Consider the following 15,548-nt stretch of genomic DNA (forward strand, 5'->3'; position numbering starts at 1 on the left):
AACCTGTATGTGCTCCACTGCTTTATTGCAGAGTGTCCTCTATTATTTAACAATTATAATACCATTAACTATTTCAGTTTTCCTGCTGTTTTTGAACTTGCTGATCCATCTTTTAATGGTGTATTCTTTATTCTTCCAGGGAGTGTTTCAAACCAATGACCAGAAAGTATCTTCAGTCAGTTGCACATTTCAATTTTCCTTGAAGAATTTCTTGATCAGACACAATCGCTTCTTGAGCACTTAAATTTGCAACTCTTTAATTTTTCTCCTTCATTATGTATCTCCCTGAATTCAATTTTGAAGCACTGTTTGTCTCTCCATATTGAGTATTTTCTCACTCATGATTTTGAACTTATTTTTATGTCCTTGGGTTGAGGATCTCTGTGAAATGGTTCTGAGGTTTCACAGGAAAAAAAAAGGACTCTCTAGTACTTAAGTGATCTCATTTTAGAAACATTTATTTTGTGGAAAGTGGTTTTTTAACATCACAACTAAACCCAACAAGGAACATTTCCTAGGAAAAAATGTTTGCATTTGACACACGCAAAAGCACAGAGAGAACAAAACTCCCACCTAGTATTTTTATGAAACATCTTCAAAGACAAAAGAAAATACAGTTGAAGAGGAATGCTTATCAAATATAGCAATTTCTTTCTGTTCCTTTTGTAGAAGGTGCTGTACCACTCTGACCCCAGCTGCTTACAAGCAGAATTATCTAATGGCCTTTCTCTTCTGAATAGGATTTCATCAGAACAACCAGATTTTGGGCTAAGGCATCAGATGTCTTTGTTGTAAAGGAACTTGTAGAAAAGGGGTTTATCTTCAGAATGTCTTTGTTTAGGTACCTCATGGTAGGTATTCTTCTTAAAACATGAATATTATGTGTCGTAGAAAGTGCATTATTACTGTAAGTTACAATTGTAGGGAAAAATGACAGTGGTGCTTAAATGGAGCTTGACAGTCTGCATAGCAGGCACCAGCCATCTGTGCTATGGCAGTACTGTTTGTATTTTAATGTTTAAACATACAGCAAAGATAATTAAGAATAACTATAATTAAAAATGATTACAACAAATTACTTTTCCCTCAGCAGTGATGTGTGCCTGTAACTTATAAGTTACTTGATGCAGCAACCCTTTGGTAAGGCAGATAGGATAGTTTGCAATTCCCACCCTGCTTCTTGACAGTTCATAGATTCTTCAGGGGCTTTTATTTTCTTTTTTTCCCCAGATGATGAAAGAATTTTACATACTGGGCTTCATACACCTATTTGATGTGCAGTAATTATCAGTGAAATTTCATTCTTCATATCAGAATCTTCACTTTTTTTTTTTTCTTTTTTCTGAAACAAGATTAAAAGTAGCATATTTCTCAAGCTATGGAAATAAAATGACAAGAAAAGAACACAAACTCACACATTTATTTTCATTTTCAAAGAAAAATATTAATATTTTCTCTTGACAAAAAGAAAACAAAATTTGAAACAGAAAGAAACCAACTTTTAGGAAAAATTAATACAGTGTCTGTTGTAACTTCCTATGCCAAGGAATAATAGGCACATTTTGCATCCCTATTTGTACAAAGCTATAACTTCCCCCCTTGTGTTTTTTCCTGTGCAATCTATTGATGGGTCCTTGGTGTCTGTCCTCACGGACATGAATATATTTAAAGCCCATGAGTAAAGTTAAAGGCAATTTTTCTTAACCATGACCAGAATTTCAGTTTCTGAGCACCCCCTTCAGAAGATATAAATGGACAAAATAAGAGACCAGCTCCTGCAGCTGGCTCTGGAAAGCTCCAATCCTGCTCCAGTTCCAAGTCCTTAGGTACAAGGTGAGATCCTGCATGCAACTGGATGTGGCAGACCATGGGTGCAGGCTGAGAAACCAGAAGGTCCCTTGATGTCCCTGTAGTGTAAACATAATCTGCATCTTCTATGACACTCCTCTGTCATCCTTCCTAATAATTTAATATGTCTTTGGTGCCAAAGGCTTGAAACCAAAGGTAATGGCAGCTTCTGGGAGGCAGTTTTCACTTCAGAACCTGAGCTGTGTTCTGGTTCAGCAGGGTTTTGGCTTTCCTAGAGGGAATTGGGTTGTTGCTTGACTGATTGCATATGAAACCATTTGTCTGTCTATCCATCACGCGTCAGTTTAGATGGAACATTTTTTAGCAACTCATTCAATACCTAGTTTTTCATGATGCAAATATAACTTAGTCTCATAACTACCAGCAGGTGACTTGCAATAATTTCAGGAAGATTCCAAAGCGATTTGACAGATGAACAAGCAAAGGGCCAACATTTACTTACACCTACTTGGCATTTTTGAGACAGAATCAGATTGGTGGGCCAAGATACTTTGAATTCCTTAATTGATAGTGCAAGAATAATAAAAAAAAAAGTAAAGAACAAGAGAAAATTGTTCTACAGGCTACTGCTTATTGAAGACATCTCTGCCTCATTAGCAAATCACCTAAGAAAACTATTTTGGACGACTACTTCTGCTTACTTTCCAAAAACTGATAATTTCCATTTTGCAGAAACTATCCTCTGAAGTTGCTCCAGAACTTAGCTGTGTTTGACTGGACATCAGTGGTGTGGCCTGGTGTACAGACAGTGCTAGATGAATTAAAGATAGATTAATTAAAAGGCACACCTTTGTAAACTGAGATTGCCACGGTGGCATTCATCTTGCCCTGAAGGTGACAGAGGAGCTGTGCAACCTCAAAGGAAGCACAGCTCTGGAGAACTGAGCAGTTTCATCACATGCTGGTCACTTAGATTATCAGAATGAAGGGAATATGTAAGCGGGACATGAATAAAACATTGCAATAATGTGAAGAAGAATCCAAATACTTTTCCAAACCTAATGTTTTATTTACCACTCTAAGTAGTTTAGTGCTGTTCTGGCATGTAATATTTGATGGGTATTATGTTTTATAAAGTTTGCATTGATAAATGTATCTGCCTTTCATACAGGGGAACCACATGTTCTCCTTGCTTGTGAATAATATTATTCTGCAAGGCTGATTACAGCTCTGTTTGAAATTCATTTCAGATTTAAGTGGTGTGGGCCAAACCGAGCCCTGGTGCAAATCTGCTTGTTCCAATGGAACTCCACCAGAGGAATGTTTGACCCTATGGGTTAATGTAATGAAAAGATAACAGCATACTGTATGATCACATAAATTAAAGATGGGAAATACCAATTAGGTCAGCTAGTCCTTACCCGGGGGACCAATTTAGAGTGTTCCCTACACTCTACTCTTGAGTGCTTTGCATTGTTTTAAGAAACTCGTGCAATAAAGCTCATGTCTTGGGAGACTACGTGGTAGTCCATCAGATATCACAACTAAAAAATGGTTTTTTCAGCATCCATCTCAATATTTTAATTCTCAGATTTGTCACAAGATTTCTGATTTGTTGTAAGGAACAGTTTTATGCTGGGGTTTTTTTTTCTATTGGCTTTTCACAAGGTAGATCCCACATGTTTTCAATTATCGCTTACCTCAGATTCACTCAGAAATAGAATACAGGAGAATTATTATTATGACTATAATTATTATTGTTATTCTTATTATTGTCATTATTTATCATTATTATCATTATTTATAATTTTTATCATTATTTATAATAATTATTATTGTTATAAATTGCCTAGGTCAAATAAGAATTTAAATAATAGATTTTTGTCCTCACAGAGGAAAAAGGCATGGAAAAGAACTGATATTATTTCTGTTGTTTTTTGGTTGATTGTTTGTGGGTTTTTTTTGAGAGGAAGACTGGAAACAGAAATACACAAGCAATTAGGAAAGGTTTTGCTTTTCATCCCAGATAACTCGAAGTAGTACTGGAGATCCTGGGCTCAGATGAGATAAAACCCAATTTCCAGCTGCATCTCCACCGTTGCACGCTCCTGGCTACAAAGCTAACACAGACATTCAAGCTGTCATGTACCAGAGTGGTGTCAGAATGTGACTTGGGCACCAAAACTTGGTGTCTGAGCAGTGCCATGGCAGCAGAGAGAGCTTTGCTGCAGTGCCACTGGACCATCACACAAATGTCTTGGTCCTGAGTTTAACTTTAAAATAAAAACCAAGGTCCCCACTTTCTAAATGGAGCAAATCTCCTTAGTTTTAGTAGGAGAGGCAGGTTTTGATACAGAGTGTGCTAAGCAGATTCAGGAGTTGTTTAGAAATTGATTGGCTCAATTGTGTCTTGTGTGCCACAGTACTTCTTGTCCAAGGCAGGCTTCAAAAATTTGCTTTGGACTACCTGGCTTTTCTCACACAACTGGTAATTAACTTTGGGGTCTTTTATTTCAGAGTTCATATTGTATCAGGTTAAGTGTTTGATCAGGTAGCACAGTGCCTGCTAATGTGAATTATTCGTAATTTCGAGGGGGGGGACACTCATACAGCCCAACTTTGATCCCTAATTGTTAAATTGGTTTAGATGAGGAGCCTAATTTCACAAAAATCCTAGTACAGGCAGCGTAATGTCAAAGACAACTTCAGAAACCAATTTTAAACTAATCTAAGTTTTCTTTTGCTGTGGTTTGCCCCCAGAGGATTCTACTTTTGCCACAAGTCAGGGCCCCTAAGAGAGATACCTTGAATAATTTCCTTGCTTACATGCCTTTTTGAAATGGTGGAAGAAGGTGCTGAGATACATGTAGCAAGTCCTTTAATGATAATGGTAGCAGTAACTATAGAAAAGCTTTTTAAAATGCATATCTATCTGAAAATACAGATCTGAAATGACTGAAAAACAGAAAGGAGAAAAGTGAGAAAAATGCAAGATAGGCTGAAAAATAGAAAAGAACAGTACCTAAAAAGGATCCAAGTGAAATCAATTAGGGTAACTGAAAGAACTTAGAAGCACTGGAATATTAAAGTTCACATTATGTTAATATTAAAGTTAATTTTTCAAGGCCCACAACATCAGAAATGAAAGTATATTAATATTACTCGTTATGTATTGCTTAGAAAGCACACAGTAAGTTTTCCTTGATTCATGAGCTTTTTCTGCAGGACTGTCACTAACCAGAAGCCTCATTGTCACTGAAAGTAATAGAACTTTATTTTTTTAATATACTGAATTAATTGAAGGAAGAATTACAGTTTTAAAACCACTATTGCAATGTCTGCTGGACAAAATAACAGGCAGCCAGTCAGGTTGTTGTCTGCAATGAGTTTTGTCCAGGTGGGACTGAGCTGTTGTCTACATCTCTCCCCAGATCCCAGGATTTTAAGGATAAACTGTTTAATTAATAAATTAATTACTTAATGATTTAATTAAATTTGATTGTTTTTATTTACATTTAAATTATTTTTACTTTTAATTTAATAACTAACTATTTGTGGCTTGCAACATGGACTTTATATCTAATTATACAATATTACCTAAACTTATGAAAGAGAACGTGAAGAAGGATTAGCTTTTGTCTTAAAACTTCTACTTTGTATTATATCTATAAGTATATTTTAAAACTTTAAACTCTAAGTTTTCTATTATGTGATATTATATACTTCTATTTAAACTATATACTTATAATCCTATTTATATCCTTTAATTTTGGAAACCTTCTCCACGGCTTTAGGTCAAATGCAGTGTTCTCTTGGGGGTCAGTGTTTGTTAGTACTGAAAGATTAAAATTTTCAGTAACAGGGTTCTAACAAGACACCATCTCTTTTTTGGAATAATACAGCTCCCTAACTGGTTTTACAGCTGTTTTACAGTCCCCTTTTTTTTTTTTTTGTCACCTCTGTCACAGGATGGGTCTCAGCTTGTGCTCCAGGCCAAGTTAATTTAATTTATGTAAGATGTATACATTGAGAAGTGAGAACATGGAGTTTAAAAATGACCAACATTGCTTCAGACAGAGTGCCAACATCTTTAAAATGCCCACCTTTTAGATCTACATTCATAAGAGAGAGGAGAAAAACAGAGGATGGCACTTTGCATACTGTTTCACACAATCTAATAATGCACCATAGTCTCTTAGTTTTGCAGAAAACATCTGCTGAATTTCTGTATAAAAAATTAATAAGAAAGATAAGATGTAATGAAACATAGGAAATAATAGAAATTTGAAAGATAAATCTTATTTATGCCAGACCTCTTTGAATAACTATGTTAGGTTTAAGTCAGGTCAATTTTTTATTGTGTATTTGAGCTTGGTCATTATCTCGGGTCAACTTAAATTAAAAATGATCAATTTTCCTTTAATATTCTGAAAAGCTAAACCAAATTATTTCAGTTCAAATTAAATGTGTCATTCAGATTGAAACAAAAGGTTTTGTTTATCTTTTTGACTTCCATTGACTTTGTTAAAGCATAGAAACATTTGAAATACGAAGGTTGTACATTTGTAAGTCAAACTAAATCTAGATTAAAATGGGAATGTCTTTCATTTCATAGCTACTGGAAAAAAATATTTCCGACTTTCTTTTCATAATTTCTTACTAAAAGTTACCTGGAATTGTCACACTCCTGACCCAAATAATCTGTTAGGATTTTTTTTTGTTTCCTTTATGAATTAATTTTTCAGCTGTGAGACTCAGAAGGAAAATGGCCAGTTAAATGTCATGTATACATTCAGTAACCTGAAGAAAAAACACACAGAGAGTAACTATATAGATGGTTATGCATAGGCATTTCTGCCATGGTTTTAAGGACCTATGGATTATCATTTAGCTTTCACAAAACTTGAGAACAAAATATGTTTTCAAAGGAAATCTCTGCCTAATCAAAAACCTGAATGAACACACCCAAGTTTATTATCCTTCATATGGAATTTCAGTAAGTAATCATCAAACAAAATAGTTTCTTCAGGTCATAGGACTTGTGTAAAGTTCAAAAGGAATGGCTGGAAGTGCTGATGTTATGTATCCATAGCTTTGTATCTTGCTTGTATGCTTTATTTTCTAATTTTTTGAGATTTTAATATTCTTGAAAAACATCAGAACCAATTTCCTTGTCTTCAGCCACAAACTGTGCCATGTGGAATGGTCCCACATCCTCGTGGCTCAAGCCATCTTGTGGGGGACCCTCTCCAAGGAAGACAATTTTCCCAGACAGCTCCTGGTTTTGGGATCCACCAGGGCGGTTGACAGATAATTGATTCTAATCCAAATCTTCCCAAAGAGATATTTTTATCTAAAGAGCTTCTCAGAAGTTTATAATGCCTCTAACTTGGGACACTCGACAAGTTTGTCTGTTCCAAAAGTTTCAAAAAGTCGGTAAGCAAATGCTGACTGGTGCTAGGTTCCTGGTGTGCACGAGACTGATTCCTGAGCTGTGGAGTTCTCTTCCTCATTTTGCCCTCTCACTTTTTCTTTGCCATCCCCTGTAAAACCTGTTTCTTTGTGTTGACAGGCTAGAATTCAATGTATGAAATTAAATATTTTGTTTTTCACTCATTTTCAGTAGCTGATGTAACTTTGTGTGACTTGACTTTTGTCTTCCTTTCTCATGTTTCACTTACATGTCATGCTTTCTTTTTACCCCATCTTTAATTTTTGTGATAATAAACGTTTCACATTTCCTTAGGTTCTGAGACTGCTGAGTGTTGCACAAGATCATATTACTGCTCAAATGAAAAGAATCAGTGAGAAAGCTCAGAGCTGAGGAAAAGGCCGATTTCTTGCTTTTCTTTAGTTGCTACAAACCTTGGTTATTGACAAAAACTTCCTTGTATACAAAAGCACAAGGGGGCAGCATTACATTAAAATAAATTGTTGCACTCTGTGTGTGTGTGGGTGAGTGTGTGTCTATGTGTGTGTAGTGAAGAATAATCATGTAGGTAATGCTAAGGTTGCAGAAAAAAAATTGCTATTTGAGTTTGTTCAGAATGCCTTATTAGTTTACTTGTCCTGATGGCATTGGTAAGCTAGAGGAAAAAAAAAATAAATTCTGAGGCTGTGGAGAGTTTTTTACTTACTTTCTCTTATGTGGCAGATTCTTCATACATCTTCCTTTCCCAGCTTTCCCTCATCCATAAATATTTATTTGTGTTTTAAGGGGCAGCACAGCTTTTCAGAAGACTTTCTTTTATGACTAGTTGGCATGAGTAACAGCCCTTTGCTCCTCATCCATACAGGACAGGGCTCTGGACTGCAAAGGATTTCTGCCAACCTTGGGAGCTTTCAAAATTGATCACCAAGGACCTATTTGGAAAAGACCAGTTGAAATGAATTGTTCTGTTGTGGCAATGCTTGTGTTAACACTCTGAACAGCTGGCTTGATATAGATTCTTAAAAATGGTGATTTTGGGTGGAAATACTTTACTGTAGACGTGTACCTTCAAAGAGCAGGAATGTTTGTGATGACTTTGCAAGGATCTGGTCATGCTCAGAATGTTCTCACTGTTTTCCTGTCATTCATTAGACAGGAATGACATGAATTTTCTTATTTTCCTGATTTTGAGTAATTGCAATTATTATCATTGAAATTATGACTGAAATAATTTTCATTGAAATTATTTTCTTGATTTTGAGTAATTGAAATCGCCAGTGTCTTTTTGTATGGATTTAATCATCTGAACCACTTTCTAAAACCTGAATTCTGCCTCTGTAGACCTGTCACTTTCAGTTTAAAATGGCTGCAAGGTCTGACTGATCTTTGCTGCGTGGGTCATTTTGATGCTATGCATCAAAATGCAATCTAGTAATTTTTTTCTAGGAGGTGTAGTGCCAAGGATGGCTAATTGAAGTGACTCTAGAATGGTTTAAAACATCTGAAATATGAAAGTGTATTTTTTGGTTTTCAACTCTACTTAGTGTTAGAAAAGAGGAGTTGTACAATTAGGGACAGGTCTAAATGCCAGTTGAAAGAATGGCTGCATTGTCTAGGGAAAGGTGTCAGTATTTGGTTGTAAAGACCTGACTCCAGCTATAAATTTAGGTTTTGTCTCTTGGGATGCAAATATTTTCCATATTATTTGGCATCACCTTCTGGAAGCACTCCAGGGAGTATTGTGTAACTCCACTTGTGTGAATGACTGCTTCCACCTCTGTTAATATAACCACACATCATTCTCACAGTCTTTTATATAATTCAGCTCTGGAAAAGAGAGTCAAAAAAGCTCTTCCAAGGCCTGACTCTCAAGAAGCTGAGATCCCCCTCACCAGGTATTTAGTTTCCTGGGGTTGTCTCAGAAGATAAACAGAAATTTATGCACTGCGTAGTTAAAACTAAAAAATTGGCGTCTGGCTGTTGGCCACATTAGTAACCACAAATGTCATTAATCTTTGACAATTGTCAGTCCTCCATCTAAGGAATTGACTGCTGCTTTGTTTCCCTGTCAGAAAGGCCTGAGTAGTTTATAAAATGGAGACTTCAGGACTTAACTGCATAAAATTGAAAGGTTGGTAATAACATTTTAAATTTTTTTTCTTTCTCAGTACACTCAGAACTTAGAGAGATGACAAAGAGCCCTGTTTTAAGAAGGAAAATTTTTGATAGTAACTTGAAGATAAAAATATTTGAGAGAATACTTTATTGCCCTTTTCCTTCCAGTTCTTTCCTGAAGTAAAAAATAAACATTTATTTTCAAGTCAAATGAATGGGTCATGTCACTCAGTTTGAGTTCTGTCACCATGTTGCTATTATAAGTAATCTGATGATGAACTTTGGGCTTAGAAATGGTTTTAAAACTATAAAAATGCTTCCTTTCCTTCCAACAAACTTTCATCTTTGTATTTCATGCTTTCAGCTGTGTTTTTGACCTGTTATTATGTTAAGTTTAGCCTTATGTACTTGGAGTATTTTTCCCTGATTTTTGTGCTTGGCAACTATGAAAGCCTCTATCAGCTCTTTTTTTATTTTTCCTCAAGTTTTTAAAATGCCACCTTCCCACAGTTTTGGAAATGTAGTTACATTATTGTAGCTGTTTTTCTTCATAAACAAAACAAAACAAGCAACTGTATGGAATACCATTTTGGAGAATTTATCTCTTTTTTTTCTACAAAAAAACCATAACAGTTGATACCATCTGCCCCTGTTTTTCACATGGGTCAATAGGTGTTGAGGTTATTGAGTCTTTTAGTCATATCAGATCATCAAAGAGATACCTTTTCTTCCTCAAGAGAGATTATTTGTGTGTGTCTTACAATCACATCTGCTTCTATAAGACGTGGTTTATATCTCTATGTTCTGGTATCTTCTATCTGGAGATTTGAACGGGAGTTTTATTTCTGTCTCTCCATCTCCCTTCTCCCCAAGAAGGTTTATTCTGATATGAAGCAGTTTTTCAATCTAGTGACACGAGTCAGCACACACCTTGTGTTGTGCTGCTTGTACAGCAGGCTCATCCTTGGTGGAATGCTTGGGACTCATCTCCTCTTTCCATGGTTACATCCTGGTGAAATCCAGCTTTACTCACCTGCCACAGTAAAATTATAAAGAACTATTTAAAAAAAAAAAAAAATGTCATAGGGGGAATTATTTGTAGGGGGAAAAAAAAGGAACCCAGTCCTAGTCCAAGCATCATTTCATTAGTTTGGATTTTTTTCAAGTATTTTTTTTTTTTTTGTACAGTATTGTCCTACATTTGATTCAGGTAAAGTCGTATTCCTTCTACACCAAGTCCTCCCCCATTTGGAGCTGTTAACTGAGATCAATAAGTAGGGTTATCCTGAGATTTAGGACACTATATCTCTAGAAGAAGTACTAACTATTGAAACTCCTTTGGCTATGTATGTGGGACAAAAGCCAGGCAGCTAAAACTAAGGAGAAGTTGTTTTGGTCAGTTTTGCCAACAAAACCAATTTTTTGCTTTTTCACATTATTGGAAACTAGATGTCAATTTTTCACTGGGACACTTAAGCATCCTGCAAGTTTGGGGTTTTGTTAAGGACTGGGTTGGACTGCATTACTTATATCTCTAAAAATGAACTCAACATCAAGATTTAATTTGTAGTTTGTTTCTTTCACTTAGCTCTTCCTTCCATTCAAACATATATGCTCAATAATGAATTTTTTTTAAAATCCACCATCACCTTTCCCCTCTTTATGGTCATTTTGTATCTCTTATAAGCTGAAGGCAAAGGGGATGCCATTCTCCAGCACCTAGATTCTGAAAAGACCTTAACATTAGGGTGAAGCAGCTCATAAAAGTTTTGGGTTTTTTTTTTAAAAAGAGGTCTTTTCCAGCTGAAACAATCCCATGCTCTTGGTTAGCTGGCTCCTCACACAGTGCACTCAGGCTGCAGTGAAGTTGTGTGCCAGGGAAAGCAGCATTCTCCCAGCCACTGCAAGTGGCCAGAGCCAGATGCTCTTTGAGCAATTCCAGGGAAGTTATCAAGACTGGGAAAGCATCATTGCACAAGGTAGAGTAACATGTGTGTCTTCCTGCCATGTTATACATAAACCTAACAGCTTTTTGATAAATTAGGAGCTATTTTTTTCCTTTGGTGTTCCTCTTGCAAGCAGCATGACATAACATTCTGGAGTGTCCAAAGGCTACTCAATCCTTACATGCTATTTGTAGGAAGCTTTCTTTAATTTTATTGTAATTTTATGGTGAGATTTTATAATAAATAGGCTTATTCTCAAAGTAAAAATACAAAACAAAAGCATGAACTATAAGGTGTTCAGTAAGGCTGGTGGTATAAAGGAAGAGTAAATAGCATTTGCCTTCTGCCTATAACTGAGAATGGAGGTAAAGAATTGATCTATTATTCAGAGGTGCTGCCCTTTGTAATTCCCATTGACTTTGGGCTACATATCCAGGTGCTGCTTAAGTGAGATAAATTTTTAACATGCAAAGCTGGAAGTGATGTTTTGGCATAGGGTCCCATTTTTTCCCTGCAATTTCTCTCTTTTCAACTTTTAATTTTATTTCTTAGTTGATTGCTTTTGCTAAACTTAACCAGGACTTAAATCTTAATGCAGTATTTTGTTACACCTTTTTTTTTTTAATTTTGAAATTAATGATTATACTAGATTGGTTCCTCAGGTTCTTTCAGCTTTCATAAAGGAGACATGAGTATTAGGGAAAAATGGGTAATATTCCTGTGTGTTAAATTCATTTCATTCTCTCTTCTAAGTATTGGACAAAAGGCATATCTAATTAATGAAGAAAGGCTGATTTGTAGAAACTTCTATGTTCCTTAGGGGTTTTAAGAGGAGCCAGTGGGTTACATATCCATGTTGAAATGCACAGGCATTTTTAGCTTGTGTGTGTTATTCAACTGTATAGTGCAAGTTTCTGATCTAGAAAGTCATTCTGGTTTAAATATGTAGAAAAGAAGTCCTGAACAATGTCGAGAAGAGCTTCTTTGGCCCAGGCTGAGTGAGCTGGCCATCTGTGCCAGCAATCCTCACTGCAACATGGGCATCGTTGGGGTAATCTTGTTGGGGATTGTGTTTTCTGAATACAGCTCCAAAAGCAGAGATGTTTAAGGGCTCATGAGTTCAGAATTAAGAACTGAAAGAATTCCCTCTTCATGGACACACAACTCAACTGAACATGATGCTGAACCTCCTTGTGCTTTCCCATGTATAAAAATGGATGACCCTTCCTTCAAGGAATGATATCAAATCCTTGCTAAAGAAGAAACAGCTCTGCAAGACATTTTGATGTCAGAGAAGTGGATGTTTTACAAGTAAGAATGTTTTTTGATCTGAACTAAAAAGGAAGTAAGTGGGCATGGGTAAGGAAGGCAGACAGAATTTGTCATAGGAACACAGTTCTAAACACTTATGGAGGAAATAACTACTCCCTTCCCTGAAATTTGCATGGAGCATACACTGGATAGTAGTTTATTTGTTTCCCCTTTCCTAAATTTAAGAGGGAAACTCCCTACTTTCTTCAAAAGGGAGTACCTCCAGATCCTCTGCATTTGTCCCTCTTTGGCCGCAGACATTACTGGAGTTATTCTATTAATGGAAAACATGTTTCAGGAAGTTGATGCTGCTCAAGTGTGTCAGTCCCCTGTGCTAGACCCTTAAAAGCATGGAATTACCAGATTCAGAGACACCTCTTAACCTCCCCTCACACCCACACAGCATGTCTCTATTGACAGTGACAGATACTGCATCTTAATAGGGAACCTACTTCAGCCTCCAGCAGAGAAGGAAGCACTCTACTCATTAATCTCCTTCAGAGTATAGTCTGAACCCTTATTTACAGCCTCAGCAACATTAGCAAGAGCTCTGTGTTGACATATGCACACAGGTTAGGCGTGTCAGACAGGATGAGCTTCTGGGGGAAGCTGATGTTTTAATGAAGGCTTTGCCTCCTCCCCGGCACGGGGAAGCGCTGCCGGCGCTGCCGCTCGCCATCTGTAAAGCAGCATCCCAATGGCATTCCTCATCAATCCCAGCCCACCCCCTGCAACAGAACACCAAACTGTGCTGGTGGAAGGCCTCAATCAGCTTCTCGTTTCTGTGGGAGTGGACAAGACATGAAACCCTGGAAAAAGAGCAAGTATTTATGCAAAATGTTCTCTGTTCCATGGTCTGCGTTTGGGCTCTTCCACTTATGTTTGATGGGAAGCACTGCTTTTCTCCACTTGCAAAACAGGACAAAACCCCCAAAAAAACCATGTAAAAATTATTTCAGAGGCTTGTTTGAATCACCATCTTGTCTCATGAAAACCTGATCTGGGCAAAAGCAGGGCAAAGTCTTGAATGTTCTGCAGTTGAAATCATTATGTGGCAGATGTACTCAGAAAATTGGATAAGCAAATAGCTTTGTGTTTTTTACCACCTACATTTCAGAGCGCTGGGAAAAGTCTAGGTGTTAGTTGAAAGCTTATCATATGCTAAAAATGTAATACTGTCAATGCTACAAAAGGGCCTGTTTGTTTTGAGCTGGTTATCTGTACTAAGGATTAGGAATCAGTTATTTTGGTAGGGCTTAAAGAAAACTGGGGGATGCTCTGGAAGAGAAAGGTAATATTTAATTTAAAAACAAATATTGCTCATAGTATTAGAGGGATACTGTACACTAGAAATTTGATGCCAGTAACCAAAATCAAAAAAGCATTGTGGCTGGTGCATGAGACTAGGAAGTCTCAGCTTTGGCAAGGTTTTCCACTTGCAGTGATGCCTCCAGGAGCACACCCATGCAAGTGTGCTGACTCAGGGCGGATCAGCTTTCAGAGAACATCTCCAATATGGTTTTCCTGCTACAGCTTCCTAGGACCCATCCAGGCTGGTGGGTTTGAAGGGTGAGGCACTTGGCTTGCCTGAACACACCTGTGTAAAAGCACCTGGAGATATTCTGGCACCTGAAGGAGAACTGGGTGAGGCATTGTACTTCAGGGTGTTACACAGGTGAGTGGTTGGCCGTACAACAAGGTTCTGCCTGTGTTCTCACATTAACTACAGGAATTAAAAAGGACATTTGGTAGCTTGATTCCTCCTATTATGTCCTATCTTGCCAATAATATTGACTATCTAAGCTCTTCTCAGAAGAAATAGTACTGGTTTCTTTAACAGGATGGGGACAGACCCGAGGGAGAATGGAAAGTAACCTGGATGTCACTCTTACATATTGGGCCATATATTCTGAACTCATGACTCTTTGTCTTGCTATGCTTTGTATTAACCCATTTAATTTAATACAGATGGGTCTCTATCTCTTCCTGTTAAATTCACTTGACCCTTCCTTGCTCACCTATATAAATTCCAATATAGATTTTTTTTTGAGGGATATCATCTGAAATGTTTTATTCATGGTACAAAATCATACATTAGTATCACTGTGTCTGATCCTTTGAATAATGATTGCTTGAAAACATGCTTTTTATCTGATCAAATGCTTAGCAACTCCATATTGGATAAGGGTTATGGGCCATTAGCCACTAGATACAAGACATCCCTTAAAATGTAGGAGGATAGTCACTGTAACTTCTTCAGATTTATCTTAAATTTTCTCTAATACTTCATTAACTGGATTAGGGTCACCTGCTGTGTTTTACAGCATAATTCTGTATTGTTCCAATAACCTGCATGGAATGAACACAAGAATTATCAATAATCTTAATTAGCAAGCAGTAATAAACTAACTCAGGGACACAGCAGCTCACCATACTTGCTTCTATGCCCCTGTAATTTTTCTGAAAACAATTATTACAATTGAGATATATGAAAGCAGATTTCAAACAATGTGCTCAGCAAAGAGTCTGAAGGAGAAGCAAGGTTTGCAGATGAGACAAGGATTATTTATATTGGACACAAAACTCCCATGAGGTCTTGCTGCCATGGTCCCTCTTGCAGACAGAGGCTGTTTGGAATTCATTCTTTTTGCCTTCACCACAAGTGCAGATGGTAGTGTGTAGTATCAGCAGCTTCATTCTGCAGGGAAGGATTAATCAAATGCAAAAGTCACAGAGATTGGTATTTATATGGTTGGTATTTAACAAGACTTGGATATTAGGGAGCAAAACAATGCACTTTTCTTAAGGGTTGCTCTTTAGCTCAACAGCTCCTAGCATATTTTTAAAAACTTAGTGATCTTTACTAGCTTTTCAGAGCACCAAAAGAGAGATGCTTTCTTCCATTCTGATAACATTATCACAACCTAAACATCCTG

General features: G+C 36.9%; 1 long non-coding RNA gene across 4 annotated transcripts in view; it reads left to right on the forward strand.

Moving 5' to 3' along the window:
* Positions 1 to 15,548, forward strand: part of LOC135301126 (uncharacterized) — a 143,337-nt gene that overhangs the window by 71,250 nt on the left and 56,539 nt on the right. For all 4 annotated transcript variants that reach the window (XR_010362861.1, XR_010362859.1, XR_010362862.1 and 1 more), the window contains exon 2: positions 14,146 to 14,287. This is a non-coding gene — a long non-coding RNA (uncharacterized LOC135301126). The remainder of the gene's footprint in view (positions 1 to 14,145; positions 14,288 to 15,548) is intronic.

This window comes from Passer domesticus, chromosome 5 (genome assembly GCF_036417665.1).
Source record: "Passer domesticus isolate bPasDom1 chromosome 5, bPasDom1.hap1, whole genome shotgun sequence".
Lineage (NCBI taxonomy): Eukaryota > Metazoa > Chordata > Aves > Passeriformes > Passeridae > Passer > Passer domesticus.